This window comes from Armigeres subalbatus, chromosome 2, assembly GCF_024139115.2.
Source record: "Armigeres subalbatus isolate Guangzhou_Male chromosome 2, GZ_Asu_2, whole genome shotgun sequence".
Lineage (NCBI taxonomy): Eukaryota > Metazoa > Arthropoda > Insecta > Diptera > Culicidae > Armigeres > Armigeres subalbatus.
In genome coordinates, this window is record NC_085140.1 from 255,865,105 (window position 1) to 255,883,215 (window position 18,111).

At 42.6% G+C, this 18,111-nt stretch overlaps 1 protein-coding gene across 4 annotated transcripts in view; it reads left to right on the forward strand.

The window, feature by feature from the left end:
• Positions 1 to 9,201: 9,201 nt before the first annotated feature.
• LOC134212103 (uncharacterized) overlaps positions 9,202 to 18,111 on the forward strand; it is a 72,235-nt gene continuing 63,325 nt past the window's right edge. The window contains exon 1 of one of the 4 annotated variants that reach the window (XM_062689643.1): positions 9,202 to 9,341. The gene's annotated coding sequence lies outside the window, so the exon portion shown is untranslated. Of the gene's footprint in view, positions 9,725 to 18,111 lie in introns of all 4 variants that reach the window. The other 3 variants (XM_062689642.1, XM_062689645.1, XM_062689646.1) reach the window with 3 other exon arrangements.

Consider the following 18,111-nt stretch of genomic DNA (forward strand, 5'->3'; position numbering starts at 1 on the left):
CAATTTGGGAATCTCGAGCTCGTTCAGTAGCCGCTAGGTTGCGAAGGCCGACGGAGGTCCTTCGTAGCTTAGTTGGTTAAAGCACCAGTCTAGCGTACTGTAGGGTCATGGGTTCGAGTCCCATCGAAGGGAAAGTGGTTACCTCCAATACATTTTCCAAATCAATATCTTCCACATAACGTAGGGTAAAATACCCAATAGTGGACCCCCTAGTAGCGAAATTTTGCTCTTTTCGTCACAAGGAGTAGAAATTTTCAACATATTAATTCTGCTTGACATCTAATACCAAGTTCTGCATCTCCTCTTCACGATACATACATAAAACACTCAAATACACGACGTTATTCGTTGAAATTAACATTTTAAAGTCTGACTGAATTCGCCCTATAGTAGACCCCCTGGGGGTCCATAATAGGAATTTGCTTCCCTATAGTCGACACTTCATTTGATTTTTATGTTCCGTTTCGGGACGTTCTTCTTCCCTATTATGGACCCCCCAAAATATTCCTATAATGGACACTCTCGTGTTTATTTTTTATAGAATTGCAAAAAATCATTTAAATTTACTTTCCATAGCATTTCCAATGCATGTAATCGAATCATAGGACTGTAAGGTAGGTTCTCCCGATGGAATTTTATAGCAAAATGTTTACATTGTGCTGTAATAATGCAAAAATGGCTGGAGGGTCCACTATTGGTTGGGGGTCCACTATTAGGCACTTTACCCTACATATTCACATATGAGTTTTCATAACATTGGAAATAAATGTAAATTGATGAACATAGCTGAATCTATCTCTGAATCTAAAGTGCAATTTTGACCTCTCTCATGTGCTTTTCTCGTTAATCAATAATGTTTTAGAAAGAGCATTTGCCTATGCCCAGTCTCAGCCTTAAAGAAGGCAGAATTATGCTTCCATGCCAATCGGCATTATGCAGATATTGATCTACCTTGACCAAAACTGCATCGGCCAAATAGTAGCTTTTACTTTCGATACACCTTCTAAACCCGTATTTGCCCCCGTTGTACAAAAATAAGCTAATAGGTCAAAATTGGTTTGTGATCGTTTAGCCAAATAGTTGAAATACGTTTCCTTATTAAGTAGACATGAGTAGTGTTTATTGGTAAGTAGTGATAAGTGAGATAGCGAATAGCAAGCATTACAAAGTAAGATCATCTATGAATAAAGAATGTACAAAGAAGAAGGGGTGATGAAGAAGAAAGAATTAAGGGAAAAGGAAGAACTAAAAAGGAATAAAGAAATAGAAAAATGGAAGGAGAAAGAGGGAAGATGGAAAGAGAAAGAAGAAGGAAGGAAGAAAGCAGAGAGAAAAAAAAGGAAGAAGAAGGGAGAGAGAAGAATGAAAAAGGCTGAAGGAAGAAGTAAAAAAGCAGAAGGAAGAAATGAAGAAGGCAGAAAGAAGAAGGAAGAATGAAAAATTAAGAAGGGGAAAAGGAGATTTTCCAATGACCCTTTCACCATCACTATAATTGTCTCCTTGGGACTGAGAATATATGTTCCAAATTTGGTTGAAATCGGCCAATGTGTAAAAAAGTTACACTGAGTTGATCAATAGCTAAAAAATACCTTTTTACCACACCCGCCCCCTTTCCAAGGATCATCTCACCACCAATCTCGTCGTTTTCTTAAGATAAGAAATGTGTGTTCCAAATTTGGTTGAAATCGGTCAATGGATTCAGAAGTTATGCTGGAACATAAATACAAATATACATACAAACATCGAGTTTTATATATAGATAGTTTTGAGTAGTCCTGGTTTTAATTCTCGTGGGAAAAAAGAGGCAATACACCCAGCCTTTACACAGTTGGGTTTTAGACGATTAAGACCATTAGCGTCACAACCCCACAAAAAAATTCACATAAAAATTTAAAAAAATCAGATGGTATTCAAAAGGCTGTAAAAGTTCAGGTTAACCGAGAAATTAAAGAATACCAACCGTGTAAAAAAAATATTGGGTGTACAAGTTTACTCAGTCACTGAGTAGATAAAAGTTAGCGTGTCGGCCTGACATAGCAGACGAGCTTTTTCGAGTGGAAAGCTTTCGAAACAGAAAACGCCGACAGATGGAAGGTTCGCTAAACTGGTATAAAAAGTTCAAATAACACATCCATCGGCGGCAAAGAAAAATGTCCAACACGTGGTGCAACGATATTCATATAAAGAAAGCAACACTAACGAGCCACTTGAGGTGATGTTTTGATTGAGTTCTGTATAAGTGAATCGGTCACGTTAGAAATTATGATGGAATTGAATACAACATAGTAAACTAGCCTTCTGAAGTTGTGAGACTTTCCACTAAAAAAATGAATTGTCGTCGGGAATCACGAACAAAAATTTTGTTCAAAAAATCACACTCAAACAGATAGGGGAAGTGGGGGTAGCACGCCCATAGAGGTTAAAACGCGCCACCCTGAATAAAGTTAAATATCCCCATTTTGATTATTTTCAATAGTTTATACGATAAAGCAATGAAAAATATTGCCATTGGATACATATATTTCATGATTTTTCTCTAGTTATACATGAAAAACTCGAAAAAACGATTTTTGCGTGTTTTGATGCAATTCTAGCTCGGTGGAATTTAGTCTTTCTGTCGCTGTTATACATTGATAAATTAATAATTGAGCCATGAGCCATGCTGCTTACTCGTGTTCTTTATGTTCCACACGAAATCGTCGTCGTCGGTTTTAAAACGATTTTATGGGCCTTCAAACTTCTGAGGTCGGTGTGGGGCATTACGCCCATGCTCATTTCGTATGACCGAAACAGCTGAAACATTCGGTTAATTGCCTTAATGTAGGCAATTAAAATGAAAATCAGTACGATAAGCACATGCGCGTGTTAACCCATCCACTGGCGCATCTCACCCGCATGGTTTCAAAATCATTTTTTTCGGGTGCTTTTTAAAAATCAAATTTCTGTGCAATAAAATGGACAATTAGATATCTGTTATCGGTAGTCAGTCGCAGATATGCTGTTCTTCAGTATGCGCTGATGAAAACTGGCTGAAATGGTGGTTTTCATTGATAAAAATGGCATTTTCCTTAACGTGGGCGTCCTACCCCCAGTTCCCCTAACATTTGGCAGACAATCAAGTATTAATAAACCAGTCTCTGCAACCTATTTGTGACCAAATCCAGTCGAATGGGGAGAACAGTCCAAAATGCACCCTTAAGCTTTTACGATGTTTTCACAAATATAAACAAGAGTATCAAACCATTTCAACGTGTAGATGCAAATTTTACAAAACTAGTTACATTTCACAAAGATATGAGATATTCAATACATCAAGGGTTTAATGACGCAAAACGCTCGAATGGTGGTGTAAAATCAATTGCATGTAAAATAAAGGTGAACGCATGGTTGTTTGTTTTGTCTTAAAGAATTGAACGACAATCTTACGGGTGAGGTGAATAATTCGCAAATCGTTGAATTAAGGTGGTTATACAACAAAGCACAAATGCACGAACACGGTTTTCCGGATAAACTGACACGGTTGATCAAAGCGACGATGGATCGGGTGATGTGCGTAGTTCGAGTTTCAGGGGCATTCTCGAGTCCCTTCGAAACCCGCAGAGGGTTACGGCAAGGTGATGGTCTTTCGTGTTTGCTATTCAACATCGCTTTGGAAGGTGTAATACGAAGAGCAGGGATTAACACGAGTGGTACAATTTTCAATAAGTCCGTCCAGCTATTTGGTTTCGCCGACGACATAGATATTATGGCACGTAACTTTGAGAAGATGGAGGAAGCCTACATCAGACTGAAGAGGGAAGCTAAGCGGATCGGACTAGTCATCAACACGTCGAAGACGAAGTACATGATAGGAAGAGGTTCAAGAGAAGACAATGTGAGCCACCCACCGTGAGTTTGCATCGGTGGTGACGAAATCGAGGTGGTAGAAGAATTTGTGTACTTGGGCTCACTGGTGACTGCCGAAATGATACCAGCAGAGAAATTCGGAGACGCATAGTGGCTGGAAATCGTACGTACTTTGGACTCCGCAAGACGCTCCGATCGAATAGAGTTCGCCGCCGTACCAAACTGACAATCTACAAAACGCTAATTAGACCGGTAGTCCTCTACGGACACGAGACCTGGACGATGCTCGTGGAGGACCAACGCGCACTTGGAGTTTTCGAAAGGAAAGTGCTGCGTACCATCTACCCGATCAGGAATACATAACAAAATTATAACTCAATTTTATCAATGGTTGTTATTTAAAACAACGTGTGTTATAATTAGATAAATCGATACAAATGTGTCTTCGGCCAGTTTTATTGCATATCAAAATTATAACAACATTAGTTATGTATATTTACACAAAATAATTGCCTACATTTTTTGATATTGGAAAAAAGCGGAGGTAATCACCTCCAGTATAACTTGAATCAATGTTCGATGTTAATAGCTATTGCAAAGTTAATTGCCTACATTATGGATGGAAGTCCGGCGTTGTAGCGTACCACATTTTTATACGTGATGTAGGCAATTACCATGAAAGTAGATTTTTGTACCTCATAATCATATCAACGGTTGTTATAATGTTGAAATGAAGGTAACAACCTCTGATATAATTATGTTACGGCTAGAGGGAATTTTGATATAATTTTTGTTATTTTAACAACTAACCAGCCAATTTTATAACACATTTTGTAACATTATTTTTCTGAAATAAATAACTCCCCTTGTTATAATTTTGTTATGCATTCTTGATCGGGTATGGTGGGGTGCAGATGGCGGACGGTACGTGGAGGAGGCGAATGAACCACGAATTGCATCAGCTGTTGGGAGAACCATCCATCGTTCACACCGCGAAAATCGGACGACTGCGATGGGCCGGGCACGTAGCCAGAATGTCGGACAGTAACCCGGTGAAAATGGTTCTCGACAACGATCCGACGGGCACAAGAAGGCGAGGTGCGCAGCGGGCAAGGTGGATCGATCAGGTGGAAGATGACTTGCGGACCCTCCGTAGACTGCGTGGTTGGCGACGTGTAGCCATGGACCGAGCCGAATGGAGAAGACTCTTATATACCGCACAGGCCACTTCGGCCTTAGTCTGAATAAATAAATAAATAAAATATACAACAAAGCCACAAATCGGCCATCTTGGAAACCACGTGCTTTTTCTAGTGATTTTTAAAGAGCACGAATTGAGAGAACTACAACACCCATGGGGATGAAATATCCGTAGATCGTTTGTTTACTCATGCTAAACAATCGACTTTAATTTCAGCATTGTACGAAAATTACTACACTAGATTTGAACTTTTGATAATAGGAGTAGAAAAACCGTGTGGTGAATTTGAAATTCACCACATGGCTTGATTGTACAATCACCTTAATAATGATTAACTAATAATGAATTGGAATGGTAATATTCGTTCATAATTGCCCTACAAAAGATTATATGTATCATTTTATGAGTGAATCCATTTTGCCCCGTGGGTGCGTTATTCCATATATGAGTTTCCGTAACCAAATCAGTATGTGGTAAGCTAATTGGGTATCTCCGCGCTAGTTGGAGCTCCATAGAGTCTATCATGACTTACATCCCTATTATCCTCCAGTCAGACAATACTGGAAGTTTTCATCTATGGTACCGTCGTCGGGGGTGACAATGGGTCAAATGGGGGTGTGAATGGGTCACTGTTTCAACTACTTAGAATACTTGAAGAATGGGTTTAATGTACTGAATACTGTAGAATACTGTTCAAAAATCCATTCGGGTTCTTCTTCGGAAAATCATTCGTAAATTCCTCCAAAAAATACTTCAGCAATACTTTTGGAAACTCACTCATTTTTTGAGATTTGTGCTAACATAAGAACTGTATCACACACAGTGCATGTAAAAAATGGGCATTCACATTATTTTTTGTTTCGTCAAGTGGAAAACGGATGATGATATTGGCGCTTCATCTTCGTTCATTAGCGGCTGTTCAGCGGTGGCAATGTACAAGGACTCCCAGGCATCAAGTTGGGAATACTTTCGAACGCATTTTGTTAGCTTGGCTTGCTTCCATTATATAGTGTGGTTCTGGTCATTAGTGTGTCCTGTCACGCTCGAGTTATGGAACCTGTCGTTGTCAACTGCGTTTTTATGTTCTTTTAAACGAACCTTCACTGTACGGCGTGTTTGACCAATAAACACTACAGGGCAGTCTTGGCATGGGATTTCGTAATATGCCAGACATTTATTCCCTCGGAATCGTATCTTTTGAAGCACATAAACGATCCTTCAAAGTGTTCCCACTTTTATAGACTGCCTGGAAACCATGCTGCTTTAGGGTATCCTGAACAGCGTTTGTCACCTTCGGGTAGAAGGGTAAGCTAATTCTTCAAACCTCTTCCTTTTAGAGCTCAAGTTTAGTGGCGTTCTGACGGTGCTTTTTCTTTTCGTGTTTTATAAATTGCGTTTGATGAAGCAATTTTAAGGTGATTATACAATCAAGCCATGTGGTGAATTTCAAATTCACCACACGAATTTCTACTCCTATTATCAAAAGATCATATCTAGCGTAATAATTTTCGTACAATGCTGAAATTAAAGTCGATTGTTTAGCATGAGTAAGCAAACGATCTACGAATGTTTCATCCCCATGGGCGTTGTGGTTCCCTCAATTCGTGCTCTTGAAAAATCACTAGAAAAAGCACGTGGTTTCCAAGATGGCCGATTTGTGGCTTTGTTGTATAACCACCTTAATGATTCTTCTCTGATACTGGTTATGAATTTTGTTTTTGCCAATCTTTGTGTCATCATTTAGCCGTTCAGCACGCGTGTAGTCCTGGAATGCGCATGCAGGCTCGCTCGTGCTGTGTACCACGGGCGATGTGTTTTCGTTAGTGATGTACATAATGCAAAAGCGTGCGTGCTTGACCTCCCATATAAGGTTTGTGTGAGTTGGGTTGGCTTAGTATTTATATCTATGGATCAATTTCCGCATTTTTTGTTCATACATAAAAAGAAAAGGGCAGTCCGCGGAGACAACACATATATTGTAAGCTTAGTCTATCCAAGTATGTTGCCGGGAATGGTTCTTTCGGTTCGGTTCTATTAACTCGGAAATTCAATCTCCTCACTTTAATTAGTGCAAGATCCCAAACGGGATAACGTCTTGGTTTTGCGGAGCTCCACGCGCCTTCATGGTCAGAAATCAGGGATTAAACCCAAATCAAAAATGAAAAAAATCTCACACTTATCCTCTCTGTGAACACTCACAATATGTAACATACCGTGAGAGACGTTCTTACTTACTTACTTACTTACTTACTTACTTACTTACTTACTTACTTACTTACTTACTTACTTTTACTTTATTACTTACTTACTTCACTTATTTACTTATTTACTTATTTACTTACTTTATTTATTTATTTATTTATTTAGTTACTTATTTATTTATTTATTTACTTATTTATTTACTTTTACTTATTTTATTTACTTACACACATGGCCCAACCCCACCACCCCACCCACCCACCCCAACCCACCCACCCACCCACCCCACCCAACCCACCCCCCACCCCACCCCAACCCCACCCCCCCCCCACCCCACCCCACCCCACCCCCCCACCCACCACCCCACCCACCCACCCCACCCACCCACCCACCACCCACCCACCACCCACCCCACCCCACCCACCCACCCCACCCACCCACCCCACCCACCCCACCCACCCACCCACCCCACCCACCCACCACCCCACCCACCACCTCACCCACCCACCCCACCACCACCACCCACCCACACCACCCACCCACCCACCCACCCCACCCCACCCCACCCACCCACCCACCCACCCCACCCCACCCCACCCCACCCACCCCACCCACCTGACCCACCCACCCCACCCACCCCACCCACCCACCCACCCACCCCACCCCACCCACCCACCCACCACCACCCCACCCACCACCCCCCACCCACTCCACCACCCACCCACCCACCTGGCTCCACCCACCCCACCCACCCACCTCACCCACCCACCTCACACCACCACCCACCCACCTGCACTTCACTCACCACCACTCACTTACCCACTTGCTTGCTTACTCACTTACTTTACTACCTTACTTACTTGCACCTTGCCTTGCCCTTGCCTTTACTTGCTTGTACTTGCTTACTTGCCTTTACTTACTTACCATTTACTACTACTTACTTTACTTCATTTACTTACTTACTTACTTACTTACTATAGTTAGTAAATAATAAACAAGAGTAAAATCCATCCAATCTGTTCACAAATCTCAACCTCAACGTTCACAATAATAAAACGTTTAAAAACATTGTACCCCAACTAATCAAAAAAAGTCAAAAAAAGTTTTCAGTTCAATATAGCTTCAAATGAACAAAATTAATATACGCACAATCTGTTAGCAACCCTACTTAAAGTTTTATGCTCAGATCAATACACCCACTCATTCAGTATTCATTAACCCCTTGGGCCACAACAATACATTCACCTGTTGCACCATGTAAGCACGTCCACGGTATTGATTGATAACGTACCAAACAAACCGATTTCTTTCTCTTCAAATCGTACACCTTCTCCTGCGCCCAACAAAAGCGTGATGTCAGTCGGTGTGTATCATCGCTACAAACTCGATCACCCACTACACGTTGTAATCATCTCGCGTGCTTGTTTAAGCTAGTGCTGGCTACTGGCTCACGGTAATAAGTTTCTCGTTTGCAATTCTCAAAGCCGCACACTATACGCTCTTTCTCTCTATGTCTCCCGTAAGGTGAACCTACTTTTCTTATAGCAGAGGTTTTCAAGGCGAATTCGCGCAACTTATAACAAGAAACGAGGGAAATTTATATCGCTATGCTTTTCTTGAGTAAGCTGATTGTTTTATATATTTACTGAACGATATATTATGGCTTATAAAATTGAGGTCTTAGCTAATAGAATATTGAGGTGAAAAGCAGATCAAGTTGCAGTAGGAACGTAGTGCCATTGTAGATGAAGAAAACGAAGAATGTATTTCTATTGCTATATGAGGCTATATGAGGCAGTTTTGCTTTTACAGACAGTGTCATTGTACCACGAAAAAAAAACATTATGACATTCAAAAGAAGCATTGATTTCATTACCTCAGATAGTGTTTATGTACTTAATTTGAACCCACATTTATTCAGTTGAATTCGGTCGTCCACACTGCTGCTCTGTCACCGAAACGCCCTGATAACCCCCGGTTCGATACGATTTACCGTTCTCGATTGAACCAGCTCGAACCGTTCCGCGCGCCACCATCAGTCGACTTGAGAACGCGAAACGATCGAGTTTGACCCATTCGCCGCCGAACTAACGAGGTATGGGCCGAGGTTTTATCGCACAAAGCTGAGTCACTGTTGGGCCTTCCAAATTATTCATTTCGCTTGAACTGCTCAGTTTTTATGCCCGGCAGTCCCTGTAGCGTAAACGCGATATTGCGGTGACGGTGATGGTGATCGGTCACCTGAACAGACGTCGGTCGCGCGGGTGTTGTGACGCGCGTGTTTGAATTCGTGTCCCACTGTGGGGCGACAGGCGGTGCGGGGCAGGATGCGCCCAAGTGACACCTCCAGCAATAACTGCTAAGTGGTTCGGTACACCGGGAAGAGATTTGAATCGAATGCCTGAACCTGTAAAGGTGCAGAAATTGGAAATGCACACCAATTGTGCTCTTGGTGAAAAATAGCCGTGACGTGAGATGGTGAAAAATTTTACTGGCTAGAGAAAAGCCGAGCGCTATTGACGAGGAAACCGCGTAACGAGAGGGAGAGTGAACTCGACTCAAGCAGTGAAAATTATAAAGCCAAACAGATTTCAGTGCCCGCTAAAAATAAATATTCTATATTTTGCGTCGATTTTTTGTCTGTTTTTGCTGTGAAGAAATTTCCGCCGAGCATTTGTTTCCAGTGGGGAAAGAACGCACGCCAACCGTACTCGCGAAAGTGTTCGATCGTGACTGCGATTGTCCTCAGAATCAAAGCGCAAAGTCAAAACAATTAGAATTTAAAATTCTGATAAGTGCAGCGCATGAAGCACTCAACGAGACAAGCGAAGCGACGAAGTGGCAAATGACCTCCCACCTGATCATGCTGGTGGCGGTCACAGACAGCAGTTGAAAGGCGCTTTATGGATATAAACTAAATCACGAGGCAGTACCGGTTCCGATGAATGCAAAACCGTTTACACACTTTTAAGATGGCAGGCTTTTGAAGCTGTTGAAGCATTGAACAAAGTTCTTTGTTATGGATGGGGGGTTGATCTTTTTATGCAAGCAAGTCGTGGGATGTCAATTGACGAATCTAATAAACTTTGTAGCGGTTTCGTGTGGGTTTTATTGCGTTTTGATATTCGGATTTCGACACACTTCACCAATTTAGTCGCAATGTGTGATTAATGCTAGCAATACGTGGTACATGCCATATATGATTATTAATCTTAACAACGGATAAAACTGTCTCAAGAAGATCAGATCATCAAATAAGATGGAATAAAAGCTCGTCCCATCCAAAGTTTTGACATAGGTTTCTTCTCATGCTAGCTTGCGTCACCCTAATGGGGAATTACGGCACTACAATAGATATACACAGGATTTTGTTTTTACACGATTTTTTTTTCGCTCGTATTTTTGATCGTGTGACTTCAATTTACCACCAAACTCTTCGCAACATGTTTCAAAAAATCCAAAATAAATCGAAGAAAAATCACATGATAATTAATATGTGTTAAACATTTAGGATGAGTGGAAAATTGAGAGAATGTAAATCGCGTAAAAACAAAATCCAGTGTGATTTTTCCAAAAGTTCAACCAGGTCATTTGAGTTAGGTCAATATATTTTCAAAATACAATTAGCGCTAGGATTATTTGATTTACATGAACTACAGCGGGACAAGCAAATAGTTCCAACAGGGGTAACTGAAAACAGAAGATTAAAGTACAACAGAAATTTCTTCTGAAATTTTCTTCAACAATTTTACACTTCAAGTACATATTTTCAAAACAATTTACACGATTTTTTTAAACAAAGATTCAAACATCATTTTGTGGAATCTGATGGCATACACATACCATTAATATTGAAAGGCAAAAGATGTTCTGCTATTAACTAATTTTTTGTTTCAAAATCCGATAAAACGGTATACCTTAATTTAGATGCTCCACTTGGGGGAATGGTACATACGTGTTTCCTTTTGCACAGGACCACGATTTTTGCTATTTTGGCACTAGTGAGAGAATTTATATTACGATAAAGTCATGTTTCTAACACGAATCAATACTCATCCGATTTTTAAAAACAATGTACGCTGGAAAATGCATTCAAAATTTTACAAAATAGTATAAATGTTTCCAGGGTAATTCCACTTTTTTGTTTGCAAATTGTGAAAAATCAAATTGTTATTGTTCTCGAAAATATCCAGTGGGGTAGGTTGGTCGAATTTTGCGTGGGCTGTTTGGCCGAGTTAAAAATGTATTCAATACCAATCGACACAAATTTTGACCGATTCCTCAATAAAAACAACATTGAAGGGAGAGAAAATGCCCGAGAAAATGATATCAAACGTAAGTATACTCTGGTGGAGGAAAAAAAAAGTTGCAAGAGTTGTAAAAAGATTGTTAATTTTTGAAAAAGACTTTAAAGTAAATAATTAAGTTTTGTTTACGAACCTAAATATTACAAAATTATAAGCACTACTTTCCCACTTCTAAACATTGCCCACTGATTCTAGTATATTTACGACAATGAAAACCTTTTTTCAAAAAGTTTAACCACAATTAATACAGATAGTCCGAAAGCAAAACTCGGCCACTCAGCCCCGGTATCCCCTAACCGGTTCACACAAATCAGCCTAATAAGCTTTGTCGGAAAGCCATGTGCTAGCATTATCTACCACAGTTCGTTCCATTTCACTGAGTCGTACGCTGCCTTCAAGTGATTCTGTTTGTACCCTCTCTATCTGGTTGTACATTTAACATAAACTCAAAGTGCCTTTTCCACCGAGCCTCTTGAAAGGAGGCTTCCAAGCCTCTGGAAAGGAGGCTTCCAAGCCCCTCGAAAGAATGCTTTCAAGCCTCTTGAAAAAGACTTACAAGCCTCTTGAAAAAGACTTACAAGCCTTTTGAAAAAAGGCTTACAAGCCTCTTGAACGAAGGTTTCCAAGCCCCTATAAAGGAGGCTTCCAAGCTTCTTGAAAGGATGCTTCCAAGCCCCTTGAAAGGAGGCTTCCAAGCCTCTTGAAAGGAGGCTTCCAAGCCTCTTGAAAGGAGGCTTCCAAGCCTCTTGAAAGGAGGCTTCCCAGCCCCTTGAAGGAGGCTTACAAGCCTCTTGAAAAAGACTTACAGGCCTCTTGAAAAAAGGCTTACAAGCCTCTTGAAAGGAGGCTTCCAAGCCCCTTGAAAGGAGGCTTCCAAGCCCCTGGAAAGGAGGCTTCCAAGCCCCTCGAAAGGAGGCTTCCAATCCCCTTGAAAGGAAACTTCCAAGCCTCTTAAAAGGAGGCTACCAAGCCTCCTGAAAGCAGGCTTCCAAGCCTCTCGAAAGAACGCTTACAAGCCTCTTGAAAAAGACTTTCAAGCCTCTTGAAAGAAGGCTTCCATGCCTTTCGAAAGAAGGCTTCCAAGCATCTTGAAAGTAGGCTTCCAAGCCCCTGGAAAGGAGGCTTCCAAGCCCCTGGAAAGGAGGCTTCCAAGCCCCTCGGAAGGAGCCTTCCGAGCCTCTTGAAAGGAGGCTTCTGAGCCTCTTGAAAGGTGGCTTCCAAGGCCCTCGAAAGGAGGCTTCCAAGCCCCTTGAAAGGAGACTTCCAAGCCTCTTAAAAGGAGGCTACCAAGCCTCTTGAAAGAAGGCTTCCAAGCCTTTCGAAAGAAGGCTTCCAAGCACCTTGAAAGAAGGCTTCCAAGCCCCTGGAAAGGAGGCTTCCAAGCCCCTTGAAAGGAGGCTTCCAAGCCCCTTGAAAGGAGGCTTCCAAGCCCCTTGAAAGGAGGCTTCCAAGCCCCTTGAAAGGAAGCTTCCAAGCCCCTTGAAAGGAGGCTTCCAAGCCCCTTGAAAGGAGGCTTCCAAGCCTCTTGAAAAGAGGCTTCCAATCCCCTTGAAAGGAGGCTTCCAAGCCCCCTGAAAGGAGACTTCCAAGCCTCTTAAAACGAGGCTACCAAACCTCTTGAAAGGAGGCTTCCAAGCCTCTTGAAAGAAGGCTTCCAAGCCCCTTGAAAGAAGGCTTCCAAGCCCCTTGAAAGGAGGCTTCCAAGCCCCTTGAAAGGAGGCTTCCAAGCCTCTTGAAAAAGACTTACAGGCCTCTTGAAAAAAGGTTTACAAGCCTCTTGAAAGGAGGCTTCCAAGCCCCCTGAAAGGAGACTTCCAAGCCTACTAAAACGAGGCTACCAAACCTCTTGGAAGGAGGCTTCCAAGCCCCTGGAAATGAGGCTTCCAAGCCCCTGGCAAGGAGGCTTCCAAGCCCCTGGAAAGGAGGCTTCCAAGCCCCTCGAAAGGAGGCTTCCAAGCCCCTTGAAAGGAGGCTTCCAAGCCTCTTAAAATGAGGCTACCAAGCCTCTGGAAAGCAGGCTTGCAAGCTTCTCGAAAGAAGGCTTACAAGCCTCTTGAAAAAGACTTTCAAGCCTCTTGAAAGAAGGCTCCCAAGCCTTTCGAAAGAAGGCTTCCAAGCATCTTGAAAGAAGGCTTCCAAGCCGCTGGAAAGGAGGCTTCCAAGCCCCTTGTAAGGAGCCTTCCAAGCCCCTTGAAAGGAGGCTTCCAAGCCTCTTGAAAAAGACTTACAGGCCCCTTGAAAAAAGGCTTACAAGTCTCTTGAAAGGAGGCTTCCAAGCATCTTGAAAGAAGGCTTCCAAGCCCCTTGAAAGGAGGCTTCCAAGCCTCTTGAAAGGAGGCTTCCAAGCTCCTTGAAAGGAGGCTTCCAAGCCTCTTGAAAGGAGGTTTCCAAGCCCCTTGAAAGGAGGCTACCAAGCCCCTTGAAAGAAGCCTTCCAAGCCCCTTGAAAGAAGACTTCCAAGCCCCTTGAAAGGAGGCTTCCAAGCCTCTTGAAAAGAGGCTTCCAAGCCCCTTGAAAGGAGGCTTCCAAGCCCCTTGGAAGGTGTCTTCCAAGCCTTTTAAAACGAGGCTACCTAACCTCTTGAAAGGAGGCTTCCAAGCCTCTTGAAAGAAGGCTTCCAAGCCCCTTGAAAGGAGGCTTCCAAGCCCCTTGGAAGGAGGCTTCCCAGCCCCTTGGAAGGAGGTTTCCAAGCCCCTTGAAAGGAGGCTTCCCAGCCCCTTGAAAGGAGGCTTACAAGCCTCTTGAAAAAGACTTGCAGGCCTCTTGAAAAAAAGGCTTACAAGCCTCTTGAAAGGAGGCTTCCAAGCCCCTGGAAAGGAGGCTTCCAAGCCCCTTGAAAGGAAACTTCCAAGCCTCTTAAAAGGAGGCTCCCAAGACTTTTGAAAAGAGTCTTCCAAGCCTCTTGAAAGAAGGCTTACAAGCCTCTTGAAAAAGACTTTCAAGCCTCTTGAAAGAAGGCTTTCAAGCCTTTCGAAGAAGGCTTCCAAGCATCTTGAAAGAAGGCTTCCAAGCCCCTGGAAAGGAGGCTTCCAAGCCCATTGAAAGGAGGCCTCCAAGCCTCTTGAAAAAGAATTACAGGCCCCTTGAAAAAAGGCTTACAAGCCTCTTGAAAGGAGGCTTCCAAGCCCCTGGAGAGGAGGCTTCCTAGCCCCTGGAAAGGAGGCTTCCAAGCCCCTCGAAAGGAGGCTTCCAAGCCCCTTGAAAGGAGACTTTCAAGCCTCTTAAAAGGAAGCTTCCAAGCCCCTCAAAAGGAGGCTTCCAAGCCCCTTGAAAGGAGACTTCCAAGCCTCTTAAAAGGAGGCTACCAAGCCTCTTGAAAGAAGGCTTCCAAGCCTTTCGAAAGAAGGCTTCCAACCATCTTGAAAGAAGGCTTCCAAGCCCCTGGAAAGGAGGCTTCCAAGCCCCTGGAAAGGAGGCTTCCAAGCCCCTTGAAAGGAGGCTTCCAAGCACCTTGAAAGGAGGCTTCCAAGCCCCCTGTAAGGAGGCTTCTAAGCCCCTTGAAAGGAGGCTTCCAAGCCCCTTGAAAGGAGGCTTCCAAGCCCCTTGAAAGGAGGCTTCCAAGCCTCTTGAAAAGAGGCTTCCAAGCCCCTTGAAAGGAGGCTTCCAAGCCCCCTGAAAGGAGACTTCCAAGCCTCTTAAAACGAGGCTTCCAAGCCTCTCGAAAGAAGGCTTCCAAGCCCCTGGAAAGGAGGCCTCCAAGCTCCTTGAAAGGAGGCTTCCAAGCCCCTTGAAAGGAGGCTTCCAAGCCCCTTGAAAGGATGGGGAATGAGAAGTGAGACGTCCTACTTCTCACTCTTCATTTTTCTTTTCTCACTTTTGACAGCAAAAAGTGAGAAATGAGGAGTGAGAAGTGAGGCGTCTCACTTCCCACTCTTCATTTATCACTTCTCGCTGTAAAAAGTGAGAAGCTCGAAGTGGGTATTGAGCCGTCTCACTACTCACTTCGCACTCCTCATGTTTACAGTGAGAAGTGAGAAATGAGTAATGAGAATTGAAACGTCTATCTTCTTACTCATAATTTCTCACTTTTCAAATGACCTATTCGGCCAAATGCCCTGTTCGGCTAAAGGATTCTTTCGACTTAATGACACTTTCGGTCAAATGACCCTTTCGGCCGAATGACCCTTTCGGCCAAACGACCCTTTCGGCCAAATGGCCTTTTCGGCAAAATGACCCTTTCGACATAATGGTCTGTTTGGCCAAATGGTATATTCCGCCAAACAACTTTCAGCCTAGTGGCATTTGGCCAAATGGGTTTCGGCCAAACGACCCTTCCACTTCTCAGGCATACTTTCCTGTTGAAGTATTCTCCTGGCATCGGGACAAGATCAATTGTGATCGGTCAATTCTCTGCACTCAAACAGAAACGGGGACCAGAAACGGGAACCAATACAATGACGTGTTGCTCAGTGTTGCATTTTCTACAGAACTATAGCATTTCCTATCCTCAGCTATCGGATGGTCCCCCGAGCAGTTCCTACTTAAACTATCCAGCCCACTTTGGTGTGATCAAAGGCCCTACGGTTGAAGCATTGCATCGGAGATGGATAGTACTGACGGTTTGGGCACCTCAAGAAACCGAAGTGCATATATTCCGGTCTTTACGGTCCCTTCGACGGTTAGGATCAACAGGGGGCTGTTAGCCCTAACCTCACCATCTTTTTTAATGATGAATGTCTCATATTTACTGCTTAGTCCTGTACTTTCGCTTGAAGCTCGCTGGTCTCGTTCTTGAGTGATAAAACAGATTTCATTCCCATATCTTAGCAATCAGCGCTATGTTGGCCACTATAGCCCCCAAATGATTTTCTTGAAGTTCTTTTTTGAGTGCTTCGCCAACGCTCCATAATTCACCGAAATGTGCAGTGCAATGTGAATCGACAACTGAGGAACGTACAATTTGTGTCGAAAAAATCACCCTTTTGCAATTTATAAACAATTAAATGCAGAATTTCTGTGCGTCCGGATTTTCTCGTGTCAAGATTAATGCAACAACAATATCAACAATTAGCCACATGCTACAACTACAGCTGGCACTCAAACAAAATATTGTTTATTGAAATAATTTCCGCAATGCACATCGCATGTTTATTTCAAATGTATCCTCATTCATAAATTATAGTCGTTGTTTTGTGGGTCTACTTGTGGTGCACCAACAGCATCGAACCGCTGGAAACTAGTTGATAAAATGGGTTTGACGTCAGACTTGTGCGTCGGTAATAGAAGATAAAAATCGCACCAACATTTCGATCGCAAAGCAAAAAAAGCTCTGATTTATTCACGGTGTAATGGTAGTCCCTTTCTCACAATATGCCAAGACATTAACATTTTTGTGGTTCGACACACTAATTTCGTCATGGCTCAGGGACGTTGCAAACGTTTTAAACAAATTTAATTGTCATTGATGGTGAAACTTTCCTGGTCGAATGCAGCTCAGTACAAAAAAGGTATAACTTCAGTTCATTTCGCCAAATAACTTATTGAATTATGCGTAAACCCTTGAATGTTCGCATATGAAGCTAGTTTTATGAGTGAAAGTATAGTCTTTCAGTACTTGAGGCAGAACACTCATGGAACCACAAATTATCACCCATTCGACAAAAAACAGTTCGACTTGTTCGTGTCGCCGAATAATAATTCATGAGATCATCGCAGTCCCGATGGGATGGATTAGGTGTTCCTGTTCAAGTGTTTAGCGTTGGCAATGCAGCTACCCATATCGATGAGTTAAGCCGATCGATGATGATTTCACGAAGCCGAAACAGCTAATAGATGTGACTGGCGCAAGATGATTGAGGCAACGCCTATCCGAAAACGTTCGGTACGGCATTGTTTATTCAACACTGGTTCTATAAGTCGAATAAAAACGGGAGAAGCATGTGGTGTTAGGTCGTTCGTTTTGTGGCGCATTTGTACCGTACGGCAACCTATTTCTTGTCTTGTTGAAGATGGATCAATGCTGGAACCTGAAGCTGGTCATTATAAATCTATTTATCAGCTGTAAGTCGGCTTTGTTCGAATTTTGCCCAGTTCAAATATGTGTTAATATTGGACATTGAATCCATTTCTTGAGCAGGAATTTGAAAATAATCGTGCTGCATGTATGTGTGGTGTACTAAACAATTCTTTTGCATACGAATAACCGCAATTAATTGAACTAGGGCAAACCATATCGATTTTGACCAGGGCTTTAAACTTAAAATTAGTTTTTTTTTTCGAGTGGATTTTCTTTACTGTTGAAACTGATTGATCTTATTTTTGAAAAAAAAAACTTTCCCGGTTGGCTAAATCAGGGACGAAACCGGTACATTTACCCCAGTCTGGATGTCTTTGATGATACAATGAGCAACAAATTGGGTCACAGTGATGCCCTTTTTTGTTTGGTCCTAATCAGTGACTTTAATTCCACAGTTTCCAGAAAGCCTAGTGAGCAAAAGCGTAAGATTGTCAATCCAAAAATGACGAAGATGACGATTCTCGAGTGGAATGGCGAAAAGCCACGACTTTCTGGGCATTGTTCTTGCCAAACAAGATATGTACATATTCATACGCGGCAAA